The sequence below is a fragment of the Neophocaena asiaeorientalis genome, unplaced genomic scaffold (assembly GCF_003031525.2).
Source record: "Neophocaena asiaeorientalis asiaeorientalis breed wild unplaced genomic scaffold, Neophocaena_asiaeorientalis_V1.1 scaffold125, whole genome shotgun sequence".
In the NCBI taxonomy this organism is placed as follows: domain Eukaryota; kingdom Metazoa; phylum Chordata; class Mammalia; order Artiodactyla; family Phocoenidae; genus Neophocaena; species Neophocaena asiaeorientalis.
Genome location: NW_020174425.1, coordinates 2,181,380 through 2,208,281, shown reverse-complemented (window position 1 = coordinate 2,208,281; position 26,902 = coordinate 2,181,380).

The following is a 26,902-nucleotide window of genomic DNA, read 5'->3' as shown; positions in this document are numbered from 1 at the left end:
AGAAATGACTTTGGGATAAATGTGTAATCTTGATTCTTTTATAACTAAAATCATTCACATTAAATGCTGCAAAATTTTGCTATTGGTAAACAGAATAGAAGTTTGAGGAATTCTTCATGGAGAGTATGTACCGAAAAAAATGTACCTTTTTTCGGGGCCACAAGATGGTGAAGGATTTTCATTGGGGGTGAGGGGCATTCCCAGCAGAGAGCCAAGGTACAAAATTAAGAAACTGAAAAAATAAATGTGCTTGTTAACCTAGAAGTAGCTGCGAGTTTTCTATCATATTCTATGATTAGTTAAAAGAAACAGAAGATAAAGCTGAAAATGTGAGTCTAAACCAGATTACAAAAAACCTTTAGTTAAATAAGTACTGTGGATTTTATTCTTCAGGCAATGGGAAACTTGAAGATGTATGAGAATGTGAGTTGCTGATTCCCTCATCCAGTCTCACTCAATTCTGGAGATGCAAAATAATCATGATTGAGATAGGAAAAGTATACTGTTACCATTAGCAGGAAGGTAAGTGTAGTACAGAGTGAAAAATCGCAGGCTCTGAGCGTGACTACTGCTTTGCATTCTGATACTGTCATATATTCGATGTATGACTTTGGGCAAGGTAATTAACATCCCTGCACTTCATTTTCCTCATGTGTAAAAAAAGAAATAATAATGGTACATTATGTAAAATAGCATCTTATCAAGATTAAATAGCATTTTAAGCGCTGCTTATTGGTAGTGCTTAGAACAGCACCTAATACATAGAAATCACTCAATGTCAGTTATTATTACTATTACTTTGTAAGCACTGTTCTATATGATATATATAGGCTACCTGATATTATCCACAGTATAAGCCACACAATAAATTGACATAGTAATCTAATATTAACTATTCAATAAATAAATCCACACAACAATCCTCATTTTACAGCAGAGGTCATTGAGACTCAATGATGTTAAAATAATTTTACACAGTTGCACACTTGTTAGGTTAGAGATCCAAGATTCCAATTTGGTCATCTGACTTTAGAATCTGTGCTCCTCTTCACTACTTTCTTCTGCTTTGAGTAACTCTGTTAGTTAAACTAGATTAGCATAATGAGAGAGAAAAGCATTTCACCAATCTTCTCCTCAAGATGAAGAATTACATGGCATTAGTTGGGTCCATGATAGCATCATTTTAGATGTTCCATTAGCCAAACACTTTACTTTCCATCCACACATACACACACATCAACCCCATATTCTCAATAATAAGTATATTTGACTTGAGCTCTTTGTATCTCCAAAGATTGAATTTCAAAAAGTCTACATCTGATCATCCATCAACTTGACACCTCCCTTTACCTTTCTACTCCAGTTCCTGCTCTCTAATCAATAGAAGTGGCATGATTAGGGCTGCACTTTAAACAGATTGTTCTGGCATCAGTAGGCTGGTTGTATTGAAGTAAGAAGAGACTAGAAAAAAGAGCCCAGTTCATAAGCAGTTTTGGAGGAAAAAAAAGGGCCTGAACTTAGGGAATTTTAACCGAAGTATTTTTTTTTTAAAGAAAATAAGGAACTAGGTATTACAGAGTTAAAACTGAAGGAACCTGACAGCTAATTCTATGGGGAAGGTGAGTGGGAGGGAGAACATTTTGATCCATGATGACCAGGACAATATAAATGCTGTGAATTAGGTGTTATGTGGTGCCTTAAGATGCTATAAGGTATAAGAGGGCACATACAAGGGCAGCCTGAAAAACCTAAACCCAGACAGAGAAGAGAATTAATTACAATGTTTTCTTGAGTTTTGTGTTTCATTACCTTGATTAAATGCTATAAAATTTCAGCTCTGGACCAAAGCTTTTAGCCTCTTTTTCTTCAGCTCCTCAAATTCTAGTAACCTCCATATAGTAGTAATTGCTGCCTCCTCATGTTCCTGCCTCTGAGAATATGAATCAAAATTTCAAACTTCTTAGCAATTTTCTAGTACTGCCCGTTATTCCGAGCAAAACAAAAGATAAATGTAAAAAAGTGGGAAGATAATAAATTTGATTTTGAATATATCCAATTGAACTATTAAGGGTACAGTCCAAATATGAGTCTACGAGATTCAGTAGAAAAAAACAGAGATATATATATTTGGGGGTCATCTAAGTAAGGAGGATTGCTTAGCTACAAAAATAAATAAAGATACCAAGAGAGAAGTATTTAGAAGGGAAGAGAACTGGCACAAGAATAGAATGCAAAGGAATGCCTAAATTTAGAGGGAAACAATACAGGAAAAGTTACCCAGAAAGAACACTGGAGAGACAGGAGAATAACCAGGAGAACTGCTCTGGTCTCACAGAAGCAGGGAAGTGGAGATGGCCAACAACATATCATATTCAGAGGATCACAGGAGATAAGTAATATTTTGACTTGCCATGTCCCCATCTTCAGAAAAGAGCACTTCCTCCTTTGCTTCTTTCAATTAGAGAGAACTTTCAATTAGTGTGGAGAAGAAACTGTATTTCCAGTACTAATTGTGGTTCCAACTGGGGTCGTTGGTTCTAGTACCGTGTCTACCCTCTCCTGAAACACAACGGTTCTAGAATCCCAAGCTGGGTCAGACATGGTACTTCAGCCGATGACCAGAATTACTGGGACTCAAATTTGGAACCAGAGTCCAATCATTTAGACCCCTTCCTGTATGACTGGGAGGAAAAGATGGGGACGAATTAAGATTGACAAAGCTGTGAAAATCTGAGCTTGGAACTTAGAACTAATGGTTTAGTCTCCCACAGTTTGGAGGATTTAGTCCATGGTGGGATATTCAGAGGGAGAGTAAAGAGATATGGAGGAGAAAGTCCTGACAGAGCTCAAATCTCAGAGGGCTTTAATACTGCCCTCATTCCTGCTCTCTCAAGACTGACTTTTTACCACTTTATTTTAAGTTGCACACTTCCCTAGAAACACTCTAATAAATGCTACTTGTTCCCTTGTTCAATCTCTTTATAGTAAGGGTTCTGCCACTAACAACCAAGAATCCTGACTAAAGGACAGAGCAGGAAGCAGAAGGACTGAGAAGAAGGGGTTAGACTTTGTTTGTAACTTGTAGTTCATAGATAGCCTGAAGGAAATTGGAATCAGTGAACTGCTGGCAACAGAAAATCGATTTCAAAGGGTTAGAGACCAAAGGATGGGGAAGAAAGGCAGTCACTGAAGGTGGGCTAGACAACTGACAAGTGTAAAAAGAAGGAAATGAGCAGTAACTTTAAAGAGCAGCAGGTTTATGAGTATAGAAGAATGCACCCTCTCTTACTATATATGGGTAATTCTTACTGTATAAACAAATGGATATTTTATTATGAAGTGGTTGTTATCTTATGATTTAAAAGGGTACACGGGTTCTCTTCAGGAACTTTCCTTGGCATTTTCCAGTATATGAAAACAAGATCAAACATCTCTGTAGAGTTATAAATTTTTGAAAAAGCTTTGGTTTTACTGGCATTTTTTAATGATTTCATTTCTGTTTTGAAAATGTATTTATTAAAGTTGATTTTGAAAATGTCAGTCATTTTCAGCTATGCCAAGGGAAGCCAAACAAAAGGATTTCAGTTCATTTGGGGGTTATTAAAAAGGGAGCAATGGGGAGCTAATGACCACAGAAACCAATACAAGGCAGAACTTGCTGGTATGGATTTGGTTCTCTATCTCCCCGCCTGGAAATTCTCCTCTCAAAGCTATTCTTCTTCAAACTTGGAAACAGGTGGGAGGATGGGAGGAAGGAAAGGTTGTCTTTATAGGAAGTTTGTCCTCTGAGGGTGGACTAGAGTAGAGAAGAAGCTTTTGCATTTCAGTTCAGGGAAAGGGGAAGAAAGCTGTGAACAGCGTCAAAGTTTCCACTGCAGTTTACAAATATAACATGATGATATCTACACAGACACATAATGTCCAATTTTATTTTTACAACATCCCTGTGAGAAGATCAGAGAAGATGTCCTCATCTCCTTGACATATATACACTACCAAATGTAAAATAGATAGCTAGTGGGAAGCAGATGCATAGCGCAGGGAGATCAGCTCGGTGTTTTGTGACCACCTAGAGGGGTGGGATAGGGAGGGTGGGAGGGAGACGCAAGAGGGAGGGGATATGGGGATATATGTATACATATAGCTGATTCACTTTGTTATACAGCAGAAACTAACACAACACTGTAAAGCAATTATACTCCAACAAAGATGTTTAAAAAAAAAAGAGAGATAAGGTAAAGGAGGTTCAGAAAGGTTTATGTGATTTGCCAAAGATCACTCAACAGCTAAGCAAGAGAGCCAAGAACCCCTCCCAGACCTACTGACACAAACTCCAGAGTGCATGCTCTCTCTTGCTTCTTCTGTGTCTAACTCTTCCAGCTGCTTCTCTACTGCAATGAAGGCCATATTTTCAGTGAAATATTTAGTGAATCTTTTACTTTTGATTTCTTATAAAATTCTACAAAAACCTTGGGAGTGGATCTTCCTCAGTTTGGAATCCCCATCTAACTCCCAGTGTCTGAGTTATATTCATTCCAATGCATACAGTGTATTGTTGATAACTTTTTCCAGTTTAATGAAATCATAATAGTTACTAGAAGCAACAGATGACATTCATCATGCACCTACTGCATGGTATTTTGAAAACATGATCTCATTTAATCACAGCAGCCCTGAGACATGGGCATTTGCTTCTCTCAGAAGAGGCCACTGAGCAGAGGACAAGATACAAGTCCGTGTCTGGATTAATCCATCAAACTACAGTGAAAATGATGTATTTGCAAAAATACTGGTCTGTAGATCAGACCTCAGCATTTTCTCATCAGAGGAACTTTCTTAACTTGCTATAAATTTCTCCATATGTAGATGATGCTGGATTTGTATTCAAAACATTATAGATCTTTAAAAGGTGAATGTGAGCCTTAGAGGAGAAGCCTCAGTTGTGTTAGCCAGATCTATTATCAGTGTCAAAGCCTCCTCTGGAACCAGTTTCCAGAACTACCTTTGTGAAAAATGAGGTAAATTATAGCATGCACCCTGCTGGTGGAGGCTGAAGTTTCTGCCTCAAAGCTTCCAATCCTAGCTTTATGCTTTCAAAATATCATAAATTATGATTGTACTACTCTAGCAAACTGGAAATAATTGTCAACAATGCTAGATGGTTTGAAGGAGGCTGTCGCTTAAAAAGTTCAAAGTGCTTTCTTCCCTCTGTGAAGAATGCTTGCCTTCCCTCCAGTAGTCATTCCTCATAAAATCAAGTGAATGGACATCTTGAAAACAGGCTCTCTCAAAGACAGCTACACCTTTGCCTCTGTCATGAAGCTGAAATGACTACTGTACTCTTTAATGGGATTTTCAGCCAGTGGGAAGATTATCTGAAAGCCCAAACTCATAAACACCTGTCTCCTGCTTGTGACCTAGAAAGGACTTCCCTTTGGTAAGCAGGAAGAGTCTGTGGCTGCCATGTCACTGAAATTGCTTTGGAGGGTTGTCTTGATTATGATTTTGTGTGTGGAGGTGAGAACTGAACTCAATCTGCTGAGCAGCTCTCAACAACTGCCTTTTGGTACAATCAGTAAAGTTTGACATTCTGAAGCAATGCCTGCTCTTCTCTGTTAAAATAAGATTAGTGCACATTTCACTTCATTTTTATGGAAGAGGAATGATATATTTCATATTACTTGAAAGAACAAACACTTGACTTCTTGATCTTATTGCTGCTGTTTTTAACTGTCAACCTATTGAGTTCCCAGCCCTGACAATCCAAAACCTAGAATGAAAAAGAAAACAGAGCAGAACGCTCTTTAAAGTAGCTTCTAGCACACAGTTCTTTGAATAAAGATGTCTATGTGTGGTGGTATTACAAGAACTTGTAATAATTTTCCAAAAATGGCAGCTGGAGTGCTACCAGTGGTAACTGCACAAATCTGCACGACCTGATTTTGCTGATCACATCTCGGAAACTGGGACACCTCCTGAGAAACAATTAATAATCTCCTTGCGTGGAAATCAACACTGAATTCACAAATATTTAGTTATGTAAATTTTGCTCTCGATTATCCTAAACAACACATCATTTCTATAAGAAAGGATAAGCACCTTTCAATAACAAATGCTCTTTCCCTAAAATTGTATTTATTGTATTATTCATTGAAATTGAATAATTTCACATCACTATAAGTAATATTAATCTGCCCTATATATCCCTCTAATTGCCATGATATTTTATGTTTATGAAATGCTTAATCAATTAGAAAAGATATAATATTACTGTTAAGCCCATGCCTACCTTCATTAACCAGCTTAATCAGGCCCATAGATTTGATTAGATTAAGTCAATAACAAAAGTTGAACTAATAAAAAATGTTTACCAGTCAAAGGACTGTAGGTATCAAAATCAAATGAGAAGTAAAGCAGTCTATGGGCCGCCATTTTAAAAAATAAATATTTTTCTGTGGAGTAACATTTATCGATAAAAATGCACAAATTATAATGTATAACTCAATAAATTATCACAAAATGACACACCTTTGTAACCACATCCTAAGGAAATAAATGGAACATTAAAACACCATAAAAGACCCATAACTAACTATCAGTACTGTTTTGAACATCACAGATTAATATTGTCTGTTTTGGGACTTTACATAAATGTAATCATACAGAAGTATCGATTTCTTTGCTTGATATTATATTTTTGAGATTATCCCTTGTGATATTTTTTATTGCAGCAAATCATTAATATTCATGCTGTATAATGTTACTACATGAACTATAGTACCATCTATGTATCCATTTTATTCTTGGTATCTACTTTATTTGTAGTGTTTGGCTATTAAAATTGACTCTACTATGATTATTTTTCTCTCCATTATTTTTAGACACATCTCTGCTGTATTTTCCTTTTATATATTGCTCTCTTTGGTTTGCTTATATTTTGTGTAGAATTTTTATAATTCATGAAAGATACTGGTATTTGATTTTCCTCCTGTAAATGCGCTTGTCAGCTTTTTTTGGTATATGTTCCTTCAAAAATTAAGTTTGGAAGTAATCTCTCTGTTATATCTGTAGGATCTCTAGTAATGCTACCTTGTAAATTATCCACATTAGTTATTTGTGTTTTCCCTCACTTTTTCATGAACAGTGTCACCAGTGTTTATCAATTTTAATCTGTCCTGAAGAATCAACTTTTGCCTTTATTGTATCTTCTGTTGCTTTTCTTTTTTTATTTGAAGTCTCCCACTATAATTGTGCGTTTATATAATTCTTTTAATTCTGTCAATTTTGCTTTATATTTTCATACTATGTTTTATTAAGTACATATGAATTTAGAATGATAATATCTTCCTGGTCAATTTAACATTTTACCATTATGCAATGTGCCCTTCTATTTCTATTATTTTTAACTTAAATTTTTTTATTTGATATTAGTGTAGTTATAGAAACTTTCTCCTGCATCTCTTTACTTTGAAACTTTCTGTATCCTTCTGTACAGTATATCTCTTACATGCAGCATATGGATAGAAGTTATTTGTTGTTTATATTAAGTCTCGCGCTCTGTCTTTTAATTGTAGTATACAGTTTATTTACATTTAATCAAAATGACAATAAATTTTGCTTTAAATTTACCGTATAATTTTTCCCCAAAGCGTATTAATCTAGACTTAATTGACAAAATAAAATATCTGTATTCACAGCTCCAAATATTTCACTTTCATTTCTGATTTGGGGTTATGTTTTGACTCATCCATTACAAGAAGCAAATAAAAGTGATATGTCTAGCACCCATGTTGAGCTTAGCAGCTTCAGATTTACCAACATTTTTACTGTTCTTACTGACCTTTATTTTTTCCTACATCTCAAAACTTCCATCTATGATTATTTTCCTTTTGCCTAGAGAACACTCTTGACTGTTTCCTTTGGTGCAGCACTCATGAAGATAATTTTTCTCAATCTTTATCCAAAACAATATTTTTATTTGTCTCTATTTTCTAAAGGCAATGTTCACTTAATATAGAATTATAGGTTGGAAATAATTTTCTTTCAGAGCTTTCAAGATATCATTCTATTACCTTCTAGTTTCCACTGTTTATCATGAGAAGGCAGGTGCCAATCTTATTCTTCCTATTTCAGAATTAACGTATCATTTTATTCTGATTCTTTATTATGAGTGTCTCTTTGTCTTTTGCTTTAAGCAGTTTTTCTATGATGTATCTACATGTGATTTTCCTTTTGTTTACCATGCTTCCAGTTTGGGAGCTTCCCAATAACATAGCTCAGAGTCTTCCTTTACTTTTGTAAAATTCTCAATTTATCAACTAAAACCTTGCCATTTGACAAGGGTCTTATTTTTGGTGGGGCCTTGACTTTAATTGTAGCAGTTATTTTCTACAAATATGAACAAATGATTAACCATTACACTCCATTTACAACTCCACCGCCCTTTCACGCTTGCTACAGTAGCATGTGAATTCTAATAAGAGATAAAAAGGGTTTAGTTAACTCAGCGGTTTTCAACCAAGGTAATATTTCCCCCTGAGAATATCTGGCAATATCTGGAGACACTTTTATTTGTAACCCCTGGGGCAGTTCTACTGGCATCCAGTTGGTAGAGGCCAGGGATACTGCTAAACATCTTACAATGCACAGGATAGACCCTCACAACAAAGAATTTTGTGGCCCGAAAGGTCAAATGTGCTAGGTTTGAGAAACACTGAGTTAACTAGATTGATTTATAGACCAATATTTATACCTGGAATGTTTAACTACTGTATCTATTTAAATTCTAACTGGTAAACTATGGCTAAACATTACATTCTAATTAATATTACTTTACACATTTTCATATGCTACCATAGAGTCCAGAAGGACTTTCATTTATTATTCAGCAACAACAGCTATATATAGCCTATTCACATAAAAATATAAATCTCTCCTAAATATTCTCATGGTTTTAAAAGCAAATTCTAACAATGCAAAGTTAATTTCATACCATTTTATAATTATTCATTCCATTATTTGTATTCAATACATCTTTTGGGGGTGTTTTCCCCCTTTCCATTACAGAGATTATATATCTCATGGGAAGGAATTTGGTAGTGTATCCAGTTGGACTGTTACTGCACTAAAAGTTCCATTACCATCTTTATTTTAAACCTACATTATTTTCTTGTTACAAGAGCTGGGTTTAAGACAAAATGTTGTGTCTATGGAGATTCTAGCCAACACCCACACCCAACCAAATGGCACTGTAGGAAGTGAAGATACAGGCAGGACACAATGAACATTTAAGAGGAAGATCCCACACTGACCCTATCTACCTCAGAGGATCTCATGGGTTGACTTTGAAGACATTTAGATATGCCTAAATTTCCTCAGCAAGTACAAGAGTATTCAGATATTCTATCTTCCATACTTTCAAGCATGTTTGCTTAGCTGGCAGAAAAAAGAAGACTGAGTTTTTTCATCTGTGACCCTGAACTCTGGAGAGACCAATGAATTGACACACAATTCTGAATTGACACTCTCCATCTGCATCATGTGTTAACTTAACTTTGCAATGCTTCTCTGCCAGCTGCACATCTGACCTGTTAAATGATAGCAATGGAAGATCAGTGGAATGAATGATGCAGAATTGACCTCCTGATATGTTCAAAGATTCTGACACAGAATTGATTCTTGCAGTCCTAATACTTCCAAGGCTCAAGGTCAGTGTTGTAGATCCTTATTTTAGGACAACCCAGCAGCCAGTGAAACTACTTAGACTGCAATATCTGATCCAAATTTGTTCCTCCTCATTTTTTCCTGAAGATAAAGAAATAACACATTTAACTTAAAAAGGGCATATTTTTTGCCAACCTATAAAGAACTGCTAGATGATTGAAAATATGACTCTGTTTACTGGCTAGATTCTCAAGTGACAAATGGAAGACCCCTGGGACATGTTAAATGTTAGTTCCATGACAGCAGGAGCATTGCTCTGTGCACAGCTGTACCTCTGGGTCTATCAGGTCCCCATGTATAGCAAGTGCTCAGTAACTAATGAAGGACTGCATAGTGTAGTAATTTCAGCAAGCATAGCACCATCTTTTATTTAATACATGTTTACTCTAGCTCTTAAAAGAATGTTGTTGATTGGTTTCTTTTCTGTTGTAACTTCTCCCAATATTTAGAACTATTTCCACATTCAATTGATAGCTAACAAATATCAGAGACTATATGATGAGATAACAGGCTGTCCACTCAAAACAAATTTTATCAGCCTAAATTTTTCTCTGTTAAAAACAAATATGATTTCAGCTGTGCCTGTTATCTACTGAGAAGCTCAAGCACAGTAAAAATAAATAAATAAAAATAAAAGATCTCTGAAACGTCTCCCATTGTCACTATACCTTTTATGACTGAAGACATATTCTTATCCTGCAAACTGATGAGCTGAATTTTATTAAGAGATTTGTGGTAAGACTCAGGAAGATTTGTGCAATATTCTCTCCCGTACTAAGGAAAGATCTTCCCATTTCATTCATCATCAGTGGTTGATAGGAAGTGCTATTTTAAAAACATTTCTGATGATGAATGAGCATATCCTTCTTTCATATTAAAATAAATATTAAAAAACAATCTTCTGAATCATGGAAGAAGTCTTTCAATACAGCTTAATCATGAAGAGCAGAAGTGAGATTAACAGAGGAACGCTGTGTATGAAGGAGGTGCCCCATCGTGCTAGCAATATCCCACCCTTCTACAATTATGAGAGGAAAGGACAAGTAAGTCCACATTCGGCAGTCTGACTAATACATTAATACTGTTGATCTTAAATGTATATTTCTGTGTCATATATATTAGGAAACAAGAGGGGGAACGTTAAGTCTTAATTATCTTCATATGAAAAAAAGCCCCCAAGAAACATTGCAAACTCATTCCATTTTACAACTCTTTAGTACATAAGTACAGAAATTGGCGTTAAGTCCTTTTAAGAGTATGTGCACCAATCTGACTTATTTGAGCTTCGGGGCGGTCTGCTAAAAAGGCAATTTTTTTGAAATTGGGACTTGATCTTGATAAGTCCTTTTGTTACATAATTGAGGGAGGATAAATGAGTGGCCATAGGATGCTATTTAATGACTGTGGACATTTTACATAGCCTGCATAAATGTCATTTTGAAATAGCTGTAACAATAGTGCTTCACTCAGTAGTTGGACCCTTAAAGCATCTCCATTAAATATCTCATTTGGAAAGAAAAAGACAAGTTATTTTAAATCCTACTAGGCTACAATTAAGATGATGATTTCATCTTAGGGCAAAATATTGGCTGGAGTTTGGGGATGAATTAAATAAAACATAGACATAAGCTCCAAAATACTTTATCTTTCATTTGTATAAACTGCTTTTCATTTAGAAAATAACTTGTCAAGGCTTAATAGGTATATAAGATATAAAATGTGGTTGTTTATCCAACAAATGTTGATGTTTAAAGTTCGAATTTTATCAATTCAGATTCATCGATATAACAATAATAGAAAATTCTACTAAGGGTGGCTTAATGTAGGGACTGGCATGTTTTTTATGTAAAGGAGCAGACAGTTAATATTTTAAGCTTTGCAGTCCATATAGTCTCTGTCACAACCACCCAACTCGACTATTGTAGTGCAAGGAGTCCTAGACAATACAAAAATGAGTGTGGTAACTATGTTCCAATAAAACTTTATTTACAAAAATAGGTGGTGGATTGTATTAGCCTGCAGGTTGTCACTTGCCAACCGATGACTTAACCCATATGGAAATTTTTTGTTTATTTAAAACTAAGTTAGGGGAGTTGGTAGTTCAGGAGTTTAGTCAGCAGCTCCAAGAGTGTGAGCATGGGTCTGATTGCCTCTGCTACTCTAGGCCTATTCCATATAATCCTAGAAACTTGATTCTGAAATGTCCGCTTCTAAACACAGAACGCATAAATGTTGTCAGAGTAGTGGGAGTAGGCCTTCTTCATGTGCTTTCCCTCTTTGGATAAGGAAGGAAAGAAACTCCCCAGAAGACCCATGTATTTCCCTTTTATGTCCTTAGTCACATGACTATCCTTAGGCCAATCATTGAGAAAAGGGGATGGAATACGCATGATTAACTGAAAGCAATTTATTCCTTGGGGCTAATCTTATTACCACTGAAAAAGATGGAGATTCTGGTACATGGATGAAGATAAAATGGCTGTTACATAGGCAATCAATACTTTACCACACACACAAGTAGTGAGGTTTGTCCTGTCTTATTTTGTTTTACCAGTTAAGATTTTAGATGGCTTTCAGATTTTGATTCATAGATGGAAGAAATAAAAATGACTCCTTTGGGTCTTTTATCTTCCCCATTGAAGTTCTACTCCTGGTCTTGGGCTGCATACATTTTAGGCAGAGGATTTTATTTTGCTGGTTATCTGTGTATCTGAAAATCTGCAGCAAAGAATGGGAACATATTTCTATTGATCTTGATAGATGGGGGAAAGAAGTCTCTTTTTTTAGAGCTACACTCTCAACAAGTTCTCTATGCTTAAGCATGGACAAATTAGAAAATCTAAGTATAGAGACCTAATTCTGGTCCGAAGAAAAATCACAATTAAAGATGTGCATCAGCCCAGTTGATGGCAAGTTTTGTCCTGCTGAGGTGTGGTCATGTCTGACAGTCAACAGAGTAGCTGCCAGGGCGGCTGTTTAAAACATATGGTCTCCAGAGAGAAAACATTTCCTAAAAGAAGAGAAATCAGGTACATGGTGTGGACAAAATAAACCCTTTGTTACTAAAAGGATTTTCTAGTCTAAACAAGACATAATGTATCTTATCGCTTGAGTTTATTCCTCAGTTTATGCTTGTATGGACACAAGAAGAGGGTCTAAAATTAAAAATGAAAGAATTATTTAATCTAAAACTAACTTGAAGTACAAGACAGCAAAGAGTGGAGAAAGTTATCTACCTGTTCCTGCTGAGAATGTAATCCATTCCTGGGAGTCCAAGGACTCCAAAGAGCATGGTAACACTGCAGAACCCTGACGCCCCAATTCATAAGCAAAGGTGTGAGCAGTGCCTGCCAGATACTGTGCCCAGATGAGGCAGCGATAGGGCTTGAAAGTGACCGTGGTACCCAATTAAGCTGTTTAGTGCACAACAGAGGAAATGGTTCCCAGTGGGATGCAGGCCATGGGAGAAATACTGAGACACAGCTTCACAGCTATCTTAGGCCTTTGCAGCAGAGAAAAAGCTGGAGCAGAAGAGAAGAGAAATGTATATGCCATATAGGGCTAATTTGTGAGCTCATGTGCCATCCCCAAGAACTTCAAAAATCTTGGGAGACTCTGTAGGAGAGAGAGGATGTGCAACTGAAAATGATACCAAAATACCACTTGTTAAAGCTAATGAGATCTTCGTTATAAGATTATACTGAATGGTCAGAGAAAGCACAAAATATTAGCATAAAATGAAGCTTAAAAAAGAAAGGTTCTGTCATTAACCCTTTTTTGGTCTTCTAATGATCTGCCTGTGTTATTCCAACACGACTGATTAAAAACATTTTCAAATAAGTCAAATTATTCATTACTTTTCATATAATACAGATATAATATATACAACCTAAAATAGTGTTCTAACTAGTAAATCCTACCCATATCTAGATTTGAAGGGTACTGAAATGTCTTCTTTCTCAAAAATGTTTTGGCCCTGGCCTTGCCAGGACCTGAAATTCTCAAAGCTACCCAATAACATTGACCATTGTGTACTTTCAGGTGCAAAGCCCTGTGTCTGGTCACTCTAATCTTATTACACACTCCACTGGGTTAAGGCACAGGAGGCCTCTATTAAAATGCAAAAGTTGCCTGGAAGAGATAAGACATTAAGCGATTACATGCCATTAGGACCTTCACTCATCAGATTAGTCTCAGTCACTCAAACAAAACCCTTGAGGGAACCAAACATGAACAAATAACAAATGCATTTCCATGGGGTAGCAGGAAAAGGGCACTTTATTTCTGAGGTAGTAAGTTTTCAGAATTATCAGAAAACATTCTTCTTTCTGCATTTGTCTTTCTGCTTTTGCCCAATTCTGATCGATATCTATCCAGAAATTCTTACTCTTTTCTTGTTTTATTTTCTAATATATATGTGAACACGTATATGCCCACACTCAGGTCAGAGTATGCAGTCAGACATTTTGTTTCAAGAACTCTTGAGCAATACAGAAGCTGGAGTTCAAGTCAACTTACAAGTTTTTTTTCTAGTTTTACAATTAATAACTAGCATGCTCATTTAACTATTCACAGTTATTATTTATTGAATGGTTTGATGGCCTTTGAGATAAATGCTTTAAGCAGCAAAGCCAGGATTTGCACATTGATCTATCTGATGTTAAGGTATGAAGATTTTTTTAAAAATTAAAATCCATTTTTTAGCTGAAGGTAAAAAATGAACCAGAAACAGAAAGCCTGAAGGTCTTTGCAACCTGCATTCCTGCAGGAGCCAAGTGATAGCAGCTTCATTTAAAGAGGTGGGCTAGTGTCTGCCACATCTAGCTGGCTGCCTTCACTTATATTACCTGCCTTAACTAGACCCATAAACATGTCAATTTGCAGAATTTTAAAACATGTTATTTTAAAAAACCAGAAGCTTATAAAATCAATAGAGCTAAATACTATTCAAAAGTATGGTCAGAGGATGAATAAAATGAGCTTAGTCTATTGATCTATTGTTATAATAAATTCTTGTGAAGACCCATATTATGTTAGTGAAATTATTCTCAAATATTAATTCTAACCAAAAAGAACAAAAAAAAAAGAGTGAAAATATAACAAAAAACTAACATTGAGAAAAATAATTGTATCACCCAGTACGATTTCATAGACATGAGTAGCTTGTTGCATAAAGTTTTACAAGGCCATCAGAAACTAAAAGAATTAATTCTTCACAACTTATTGCTGCCTATTTATAAGTTTTTGCAATATCCAGAATTACTGAAGTTCATTTTAAACCATACATATGTGTTAAAAGTTAGAAACAAGATATTCTATGTTAAATGTGTGTTTCAACAGATAAAATTTTAGTGTACACCAACAAGAGCAAGATCATTAAGTTGTGCCATATTAAAAAAAAAAAGCTAGAAATTCTAATCAGAGTAGTAAGGCAGTTGAATTCTGGCTCTCAGGGGAAATCATGTGCTTACTGTGAATGATAATCTTGTGTGTCAACAGGCACAGAGATAGCTACACAGTATGAAAATAAGCTGTTAATTAAGTCAATTCAGTGAGGGGTGAAAATCAAACCAACTGGCTATCTGGCATCGGTTATTCAAATTAACCTGCTGATTGAATTTTTCACTTTTTACTACCAGTTACCTTGGTATATTGTAGTCAGATTATAATTTCCTCAGTGGGGCTGAATGAAGCCTCTCTCCACTATGAGTATGGGTCCAGAAACCAATCTACTGGAGCATATATGCTCAGAGAAGTTTCTAACAGGTTTCCCAAAAGCTAATTAACATTCAATAAAGAAGTAATAAATTTTACATAGAACTGCTCAAACAAAAGTGTCATTCATCCATCCACTTGCTCACTTGTTTATGTAACAAACATTGAGTACCCACTAAGCTCCAGGCCTCTAGCCTTTCCTTCTTGGCACTTACAATCTAATGAAGAGACCTTTTCTCAACCCTTCAGAGAGCTGAAGACCACAGAAACTAAGTGGTCTGAAATCTAAGGAAAGAACAGCAGGAGGTAAGCACTGGTTCACCTGTGGCAGAGCACAGGCGTACAAGACACAAGGCATCATAGAAGTAGATAATAACAACTCATCTAAAATGTTTAACAAATTTATAAAAGCCAAATAGTGTGAAAGTGCAGAACCCACGGGAGCTCCAGGTATGAGACGAGTTTGTACCCATTCTCTGACTCTTATCTACAAACCTCTAATGAGTACTCATGAAGGGATTGGGAATAGAGCAGAAGATTTTCCATATACTCCAAAACTAGAAAAAAAAATGAATACTGGTACATGTAACAATACAGATGTATATCAAAAGCATTATGCTAAATGAAAGAAGCCAAATTCATAAACTACATATTTTAAGATTTCAGGATATGATATCTGGGAGTAAGGCAAAGCTATAAGAAAAGAAATCAATGGACGCCACAGGCAGTGTACTGGGTGGGAGTCAAGAAGAATGACTGCAATGGAACATTGAGGAACTTCTGGGATCATGGAAGTGTTCTTTACTTGGTTGTTGTGGTCACATGTCCAAAAAAACAGCTCATAGAACTCTATGCCTTCATCAAAACTCATAAAACTATGCACTAAAAATGGTGAATTTTATATGTTAATTTTTTCAGTAAACCTGGCTGTGAAGGAGGATTCCAGAATGAATTTCTTCACCCAGGTAATAACCATAGCTAATATTTTGGTTTACTTACTTTTATTTCTGTGTGTGTGTGTGTGTGTGTGTGTGTGTGTTATAGTCTATATACAATTTTGTATTCTGTACTTAACACTATACTGAGAGCATTTTCTCAACTTTATCTTCCAAAATGTAATTTTTAAAAAAACTGGGTAGCATCAAATTTCACATCATAGAAAAAAAAAGTGTACAGAAATATTTTGTTAATTATTATCAAATGATATGTGAAAAGTGTAAGAATCTAATTGCTGTGCACATTTTAGCTGATCATGTGCTCATTTTTCATTTACTCATTTTTTTTACTTGCTCAGTCATCCTAAAAACATGTATTGAGCATCACTGATAGAAAATAAAATGAAATTAAATGAGATTCATGTTCTCAAAGATGTAACTGAGTAGGGAGGACACAACCAATTCAACAGCTAATTATAATCTTGGTGACATATGTTACAATAGAGGTATAAAAAAGTGAAATTATAATATTATTCATAAATTACTGTGAGACTTTCATGGTGAATCATTTCATACATTTAATCACCATTACGTTTCATTGTTTTTTAAATTTGCATTTATATGCCTACATTAATGAGATTTTCTTTGGTATAGTTATTCTGGTCACTCTTGCTTTGAAAATATTCTGTACAAACCTGCAGTGTGCAACTTTAACATTATGTCATTCATTAATTTTTTCATGCATCAGATTTGAGTCACACTCTTTCTAACAAAAATTCTTGCTCCTGAGTAGGTTTTCCCCTGGTTTGGAGACAAGGTGACCATGAGCTAGAGGGATCCAACACTTGGAGGGAGGTGGTGCTTTCCATTTTCATCAAAGGTCAAGTCTTGTGACCAATAGTCTATTTTTAGCCCTTAATTAGCAATACAGAAATGACATTTTATTTCATGCCTTACTATGAAGTTTAAGTGCTCTCTTCAGCAATATGACTTATCAAAAGCCCGAACACACATAGAGTTCATCCATTACTCTGAATAATCTAGATCTTATCTCCAAATAAAGCTGTCCCAGAGACGGCACTGTGTTTGAACTACATTTGGTGGGCGGTGGGGGGAGGTCTCAGAATTTCACTGGGGGTCTTCAATTAACTTGCACTGCTTCCTCAACTGCCATGAAAAAAATACTGTAAGAACCAGAATGATGCTGAAGTACAGATTATTATAAAGTATTTTAAGGAACCTGCTTATATGAGTCAGCTAGGACCGCCATAAAAAAATATCACAGACTGTGTGGCTTAAACAACAGAAATATATTTTCTCACAGTTCTGGAGGCTAGAAGTCCAAGATCAAAGTGTCTGCAAGTTCAGTTTTCTTCTGAGACCTCTCACCTTGGCTTGTAGATGGCCAGCTTCTCATTGTGTCCTTATGTGATCTCTCCTCTGTGCATGGGAATATCTAGATCCAAATTTCTGCTTCTTATAAGGACACCAGTCATATTGGATTAGGGCCCAACCATATTATTTAACTTAATCACTTCTTTGAAGGTCTTATCTCCAAATATAGTCACATTCTGAGATACTGGGAGCTAGAACTTCTTCAACCTATGAATTTTGGGGGAATGCAATTCAGTCTATTACAGCAGTTATTACATTTACTAGAGAGATGCTACTGAAAAAAGTGTTCACTATATATTTTTATGAGCATGTATTACTGACTTCAAACAAAGTAATGTACTAGTCTCTCTGAGGAGGTGATAGGTTTTCTTAGGAACACTGTGAATCATGTAACTGATCATCTTTTGAACTTTCCTTTGATCAACAGGAATTCTAGGCTCAACTTTAAGTAAATGCATTTTGCTTACTCTACGATCTCCATTTAAATTTCAACTTTTTTTCCAGATTTTGATCAATTCATTTTACCTGCTTTGTCAGAATCTTGATTCTTACCATTTTTGATCCATTTTATTGTAGGCAATATGAAATATGACATCCTGGGTGGCCAGATTAAATAAATAGTTGAGACATTTATCAGCAGACCTTAAAAATGCCTAACATCTACGTGACCACAGGCGACTACATCTGATTTTCCTTAGCTTTGGCAAACCCCGTGCACTTCAAGCAACAGCATGTCTAATGAAAGCGGCATTTCTGTGGTCTAGATGTCTCCTCTCCTCCAGCAGATATTTATTGTCTTTTGATCACAAACTCCTCTCAAAAATATGAAAAGAAAAGTTACAAAATCTATTCTCTATCAAAAGACAGCACAGTGTATGTGCTGATTAAGAGTTCAGACCTTGCAGCCAGACTTCTGGGTACAAATGCTGGCTTGACTGCTTAGTAGCTGTGATGCCCTGGACGAGTTACATGAAATTTTTGTATGTCATTTTTTCATCTGTAATATGAAAACAGTGGAAACACTTATATCCTAAGGTTGTCATGAGGGTCAAGTGAATAAAAACTTACAAGTGATTAGAACAGCCCCAAACAAATAGAAACTTCTCCATCACTGTTAAGTAATATCATCTCAGAAAAATACACTCCAAAATTTGCATGTGGTTTCAGAGTCTTCACAGATACCCTGAAGCTCTCCACTACTATGCAGTCCTGGGGTCCATGAACCCCGGCTAATAATGCCTGCTAATAATGCCTGTATTTTGTCTTGAACAATAAATTCAGTTGAATTTAACTTACGAACATACAGTGTTTCTATTTTTGCTTTGGTATTTGTTGAGCCTCCATAGAATGTTTGACAGAGAAGTGCTGAAGTATCATTATATTGTTTTGTGTTTTATTCCACGTTTTAAAAAAAGAAGTCAAAAGAATAAAAAGTGCAAATCGCATTGGACTGTAAAGTGCCATTTGGCCATGTTTTCTTCTGGGAAATGACATCAAACCCTCTTTCATCTTATTCTTTCATAAACATTTAGTAAGCATCTCCTTTGCACAGGCAATCAGCTAGAGAGAGAGAGGGAGAGAGAAAGTGTTCGCTCTTTCCAAGCTAAGACTCAATGTGAATTGTGAGCAGATCAATGAAACCACAGAAATCAGTATTGATTATGAAGATAATCAAAAGAATGGGCTAATTGGTCTTTGTGCTTGTTCCCCTAACACATATAGACAATCTCAGGTATCAGATTTCCAACTACAATTTATGGTACCCTTCTTCCTTTCCTTACTTTATTCACCCAAAGATTCTTTAAAGATACAACTTGCATGCATTTTCATGTATGTCATTACCCAAAATAAATGGAAATATAAGAAATGTTAAACTAAATTCAGCTGGTTTTTGTTAACATAGAATTGTTTTTAATATCAGTTTTTTTCACAAACCAACATATCCACACAGTCTTAAAACTTGTGGACTGAATAAAAAATGAATTGGATGTACTTAATCTGAAGAGTAAAGAGGGAAAAATCCTTTATAAGGGAACTTATATTTTGTTATATAAAAGCTCTGTGTTCCTCTATGATTGTGTGTTCAAAGGACTCTCTAGTTTTCAAATAATTTTGCATTAACTTTGGTTTAGCAGTGATGTTCTTTTCTTTGAAGCAGCTTGCCCAGAGCTCTTTAAGCCTTCTTGTGTAAATTAAAGAGAATGAAAAATAGCTAGCATGAGGCATCTTAGAGACCTTGACACTCCATCATTATTGCCACAAAAGTCTTCATTAAATTTAATTCATTAATGTGCCTGGTCTAAACTATTTTTTTCCTAAGAATAAAATATATGGAATACTTATTTTCTAAACCCAATTCACTAATATCTCATCAGTAAAAGACATCTTTAAATTTAGCTAGGTAACAAGGGTTTATAGAAATGTCAACAACTATGGAAGAATTTTCTACATAGGCACATCCTTAGTCTTTCCTGCAATATGACCTTAGTAAGTACATCATATTTAGAATAATCTTATAAAATGTTAAAAATTTATTTATAATAAAACTTAGCAATGAGTTTAAGTAATTATTCCAAGGATCAATGCTAGTATTTTAGTAAATTATACAAATATCGTATAGTTCCTTATATTATTTGGGGAGAAAATGGTAATACATCAATAAGTTGAGGGAAATAACATTCACATTCACATTTTAACTGCAATGAATTCTAGAAAAAATTTAACTCAAAGGAATCTTAATCATGGCTTTGATATTTCCTTAATATTTAACAATCTAGGTTCCTATGTAAACACACTGGACCACTGAAATTATATCTTCGAAAAAAATAGTCATACATATGCTAAGACAATCATTAGCAGAAAGAGAAAATAAAACAGGAATAAAAGAAGCTAATGAAAAAGCTAATTCTGAATAGAATAAAGGTGAAGACAAACAGGGAGGGAGAATGGCTTCATTTTAGCCTTTAGCACTAGGAAGAGATGAAAATATCAGGACACCAAGATCTACAATTACAAAAATTGGAAGCTTAGCAAAATCAGAGGAGAGTCCATCAACAGATGAATGGGTAAATAAAATGTAGTATATACATACAGTGAAATATTATTCAGACATAAAAAACAATGAAGTTCTGATACATGCTACAATATTAATGAATCTTGAAGACATTATGTAAACTGAAATACAAAAGATACAAAAGGACAAATGTTTTATGATTCCACTTATCTGAAATATCTAGAATAGGCAAATGCACAGAGACAGAAAGTAGATTACAGGTTACCAGTAACTTGTGTGAGGGAAGAATAGGAGTAATTATTTAATGAGTATAGAGTTTCTGTTTGGGTCGATGAAAATGCCAGGTTGATAGTAATGATAATTGTATAACACTGTGAGCATAATGAGTTCCACTGAATTGTACACTTAAAAATGTTTAAAATTTTACCAAAATTTTTAAATATAGACATACCATACACATACACACACACACACACACACACAACCCTACAAGTCAAAAAACATCATAGAGATAATGCATATTACAAACTTAGCATGGAGATTGTGCATGTACCTGGCAGGTCATATGTATTCAATAAATGCCAATTGTTTTTAAAGGGAAAAAAAAGGAATCCTAATCTTTAAAAAGATGGAGACCACAGGACTGGAACGTAAGTTTCTTGACAGTGTGAATGGTTTGCTTTCCAAACCCTCAACAGGGTAGAGCACAGAGCTTCCACTGGTAGATATTTTGCATATGTTTGCTGAGTGACTAGTTGAACAAGCTTGGGTCTAGTTACCTTGAAGGGGTGCATGTCACCTCTACTTTCATAAAGAAGTGCCCTGGTAGTATAAGTTAAAGAATGGCACAGTCTTTGGTAACAAACAAATAAATAAATATTTTTAAATTAAAAAGGAAGGAGCGAGAGAGAGAAAACTGGAATTTCTATTTATGGAATTATAGAATGTTCCAGCTAGAAGCTGGAACTCTATTGTAAATTTAGTCTTTTACAGATGAGGAAGTTGAAGGTGGGGAGGAAAATGAAATGAAAAAGAATGAAAAAGAAATGAAATGAAAATGAGTTAGCCAAGGCCAAGGAGATTCATGCAAACGTTGTCTGGCTTTAGTAGTACCATAAATTCAGAAAGCACAGTCTATGCTTCTCCTGAGCCTAGTACAGTGCCTCATAATATTGCATGAAGTATCCAGTAACATTTATTAGTCAGTCATTTCTGGTATCTAACTATCTATGTGTTAAATGGATTATTATAACCACAGTGTAAATCAAAGGAAAGGCATAAGTGCAAATTTTCAATCCCTGTGCCTTCAGTTCATATTAGACAACATTAAAAATAGGAATTGCTATACAATCATGTGAACAAAGTTCATTTATCCTTCTGGTTTATAGATATGCTTTTTAAAAAGCGAAGTCACTAAGTGAAATTTGCAGTTTAAGAAAAAATATATTGTGGTAACCATCCTTTTCTAATGATACCTGTATCCTATGTTGGAATTAGTTGCTTAAAAGTACGCTAAACAAACAAATCAAATACCCCTAACAGGCCTTACCAGAGCTACTAAATAAACCATGAAGAAATATCATACAAGATAAACAAACCCAATTAGAAAAAGGACCAAAAAAACCTAAGTGCTGTGGATAAAAGTTAGAGACACAAGGTAGAATCAGGCAATATGTAGACCACATTTCGTTCTTCCAAGGACTCAGAACCAAGAGAATACAGCTTTTCTCTATAGTACTCTAATTTCAATAGAATATTTGAACTTTGTGACAATGATTATATACACTATATTAGAAAATTATTAATTTTATCCTTAAATATTTTGATGAATTTTTCTTTTTTATACATGTAAATGTTATTAGAGGGCAAATTTTTAACATGAGAATAGATTTTAATTTGCAATTACTCTAAGATATCATTTGACAAAAAGAAATCTGTTTTACATAAGATTTTTTGGAAGAGATTAATTTAAAAATTTATTACATTTTATCAAAACTTATAAGTATCATTTATAAAAACTGCAGTATAAAAAAGTATACTCCTCTCAAAGGAAACTATAAACATTTTAGCTTTGCCTAAAGGGGATGGAATGAACAAAATGATTTTTCAATTATCTTATTAACACCATGACTAAGTAAAACGATAGTGTATTTTCTTTAGATATTATCAATTACATGTCCCAATTTTTCCACGATTCCATTAATGTAATTATTTCACATACTTATAGATTAAGTTGATGTTGTAAAAAGCATATTATAAATTGCATTAATTATTTCATTGACATTTATCATGTAGTTATTTTGTGTCGTGCAGCAAAACCAGCATTTAATGGTGACTAGACCACTAATTACTATAAATACAATATAAAATTTCTTTTAAGTAATACAAGTCACAAATTCCAAGATTTTCTATTGTCTCATAAACAATATTTAGATCTTTATATAATATATATATATATATTTCTCTCATTTCACTACTTTGTAAACCAAATCCCCCAAATTTTTTCAGAATAACAAATGTTATCTACCTCTATGACTCTGATTTATTAAGATCAAATTAACACCATTCATCTGAATCCTATAATTTTTTTTAATGGCAAATTATGTTAGGCATATAATGAATGTCCAGCACTGGGGTAGGTGCCAGGGAGACACAAAGATGATATGAATGGTCCATGGTCTAATCTGCATTACAAGGAAGCTCACAGAATGGTGAAGAAAATCTTCATCTTTCCCTTCCTTAGCTGCAACTTTCCATAATCTGCCTGGAGTTATGTAGACTTCAAGTATGGAGTTCTGTCTGGTATTTTCTAGTCACCCTAGTCTAGCACCTATGATGTTATCATTTCTTACTCCTTGATATCTACTGATACTTCCCTGATACTGACAATGAGTCAGCCACATTACAGAATGTGGCCTGATTTAAGATTCCAGCTGCTTCTCTCTCTGCCTTATGAAACAACCTGCTGCCATCAATAAACTAAGCTAAATGTCCTTGATATCCACTGCTTGCCCACACTTCCTCCTGGACCTGCCACTTACATTTCAAGATACCAAGTCCATCAAACTGACCACAGCAGCATGCATTTCCTGGACCATAACCCTTTCTTATTTTTGACATCCTCTATCAGTCAGTCCTTTTGATGACAGTTTGGGTGGGCGAAAGAAATGTTTCTCAGCTAGTCATTTCCTCCATAGGAGGAAATCCTACCCTGAATTAAATTTCTACCCTGGGTCTGAACACAAAGCTTCAAGAAACCCACCTTCTTTTTTCCTTTCCTGAATTTCTTTTATAATTGTTTTAAATAACATTTAATGCTTACTTTTCAAAATAATACCTTTAACCTTTCCAAACCCGACATTTTATAGATGTGGTAAATAAAACTCAAAGAGGTTAAATGACTTTTCCAAGGTCACACCGCAAATTAATGCCAGAGGTAAGAATTTTTTGTCTTACCTCTAAGACTGATGTCACATGATCTGGAAGAAAGATCCAGTTAATGTATTCACCAAAGTTTCTGAGTTCTACTACTTGGTGGGCAGAAGTTTGGCTTTTAACAAGGAATGATTATAAAAGATTATTCTCAATGTATCTAATTGATTATATTATAACTGATTCTATATCTCAGATGTATCTGACTTTTTCTAGGTTGCATTCAAGATAGTATGCTTAACTCAGGCATTTGCTATATAAACGTCTGTGTATACATATGCACACACACACACACAAAGCATATAAATGAATGGCAAGTAAAAAGTCTTGGCTTCTCAGATGTTAAAATAATGGACATTCCCTAGCCACATCATCATTGTTGATTTGCTATAAAATAAAATAATTTATATTAGCCTTCTCCAAAAATTCACCAATTATAGGGTCCACTGAACATGTTTTAATAACAAATCTTAAAGAATCTATATAACCAAGTGGAAAAAAAATTATTTCTAAAACACAAGATCTGAATTCTGAACATGTAGCACTGGTTGGGGTATCTGACATCCATATGAAAGAAGTTTCACCCAAAATATGCAGCTCATGCTGTGACAGTGACAGTGATGTGTACTGCGTAATGTCAATTCAAGAGGAGAGGCCACAGCAGAGTGAAAAGGACCCCTCTCAACATGCATTTCATGGCACTAAGGAATCACTTAAGAACCCTGACTAGAAAGTGACTGAACAATAGGCCAGATGTGACACTTACTTTTTGGACGTTTAATGAAAAGAATCTAATAGGATGTCCTCCCATTTGGTTAAAATGGTATTTTCATCCATTTAACCATTTTGTATACCCCTAATATTGCCAATGCTTTCTGTATATTCATTATAAGGTAACATATTCACCCAGAAACATTTGTTACCATGTTGGGAAATATTACTTTACCCACTTCTGTTCCCCTCCAAGAGGGTGCCACTTTTAGACACAGGCTGGTCAGATGCTGAACCAAATAATGAATGAACAGTACAGCCATTTTAGTCAATGGCAAGAGCTAAACTACATATTGCTTTTGCACTGTTGCTGACTGGTGGTTATCCATTAGTTAATGGTTATTCCAATATTATGAACTAATTTGTTTTATCAATACTAGTCCCGTCCTTGTGCCCTATAAGCTCTCATATGGTAGTCACCTGCCACCATACCTTTAAAATCCCAGGAATTATTCAGTCCTGGTTTGCACAGTAAGATTTATGCTTCTTGCACAAGATTATGTAACTACCACTACTGGAGTAAAGCTTTATTAACCAAGTATCTCAGGGGAAGCACCCTTCTTGTCATATTCTTTTCAACTCCATGAAGTAGGCCAGAAAGAAAAATGACCTTTAAATATTTGGGGAAATTCTGTATTTTATTTTATCAATATTTATTATATGAATAAAGATGCAATCACTGGTAAAGCCCAACAGCCATGTTCTTACCTAGACCTAAGAAAACAGCTTTCTAAAACTAAAACAGAAAACCAAAATCTTTTGTCATTGTGAGCTGTGAAAATTGCCTTTGTGTATCTATATGTATGTATGTGTATTTCCTTTTACCAACATCACTGTTTTCCTCAATGACATAGTCTTGGCCCTAATTGTACCATCATGTGAATTAAAGGGAACTCACTTTACACAAGTCTACAATCCTGATGGCTTTCATGATGGGAAGAATTTATTATTTATCACCTTATTATCTTTGACATCTTTAATTTATCCCATTAATAATATTTTTTCATAGATTTGAAACACAAATGAATTTGGCAGAGTGGTGATTTTATGAGCACCTAATACCTGTTTTTCTATCTCTCAACAGATGTGTATTAGAAGAAAATGTTGATACCATGTCATCTCTAGTTCAGATTTATAGACAACAAAGCTCTGTGTGGGGGAATTTTACAATCCGGCAGGTGGGATAAGCTTCTAGACCAATAAATCTGGAAGGCTTCCAAGCCCTGTGGCTTAAAGAGAGTCTCAGAGAAGAGAAAATGCCCCCCAGCAGCCCCATCATTAGCTTGCATTCACATTGTGGTTTTCTCTTACTTCCCTGCAATGATTGTGAAATAACTGGAAATAAGAGATAGCTCCTTGTCAGAAATGTTTTAGGGCCTTCTGTTGGAGAAGCAATCATCCACAAATCTTACAATTTGCTTTTCCACAAGGGAGAAAATTAGCAGGTGTGTTTGGAATTAAAGAGGAAACAAAACTTTTGGCTGAAATTATCGCTTTACTAGTTTACCTAAATCATAGATTTTAGTTGAATCAAAATAACTTATTCTCCTTTTCACCCTTGGCAAGGGGCAAGAACAAAGACTAATTCAACTCACATCTCTTCTCTCTTAGCAGTTTGCAATCTATTTAATTTGATTAAGATAATTAGTTTTAAATTTGGAGTTAGAATATTGCAAAAAGCCATCTCTTAGTCATCTATAGCTCTTGTGTGATTACTTCCTTCTGCTGTGTGTTGCACATAGAAGACAGGACATTTATTGCTGTGGGGGGTTCTTTAAAATATGAGGTTTGGTCCTGAAAAATGATGGAAAAATTATTATTTTCACACAATTTGTGTTCCCACAAATTATTTCATACATAAACAAAATTTGAAGATGACCATTTTGATGGAAGTCACTATTATTCACTGTGATACGGT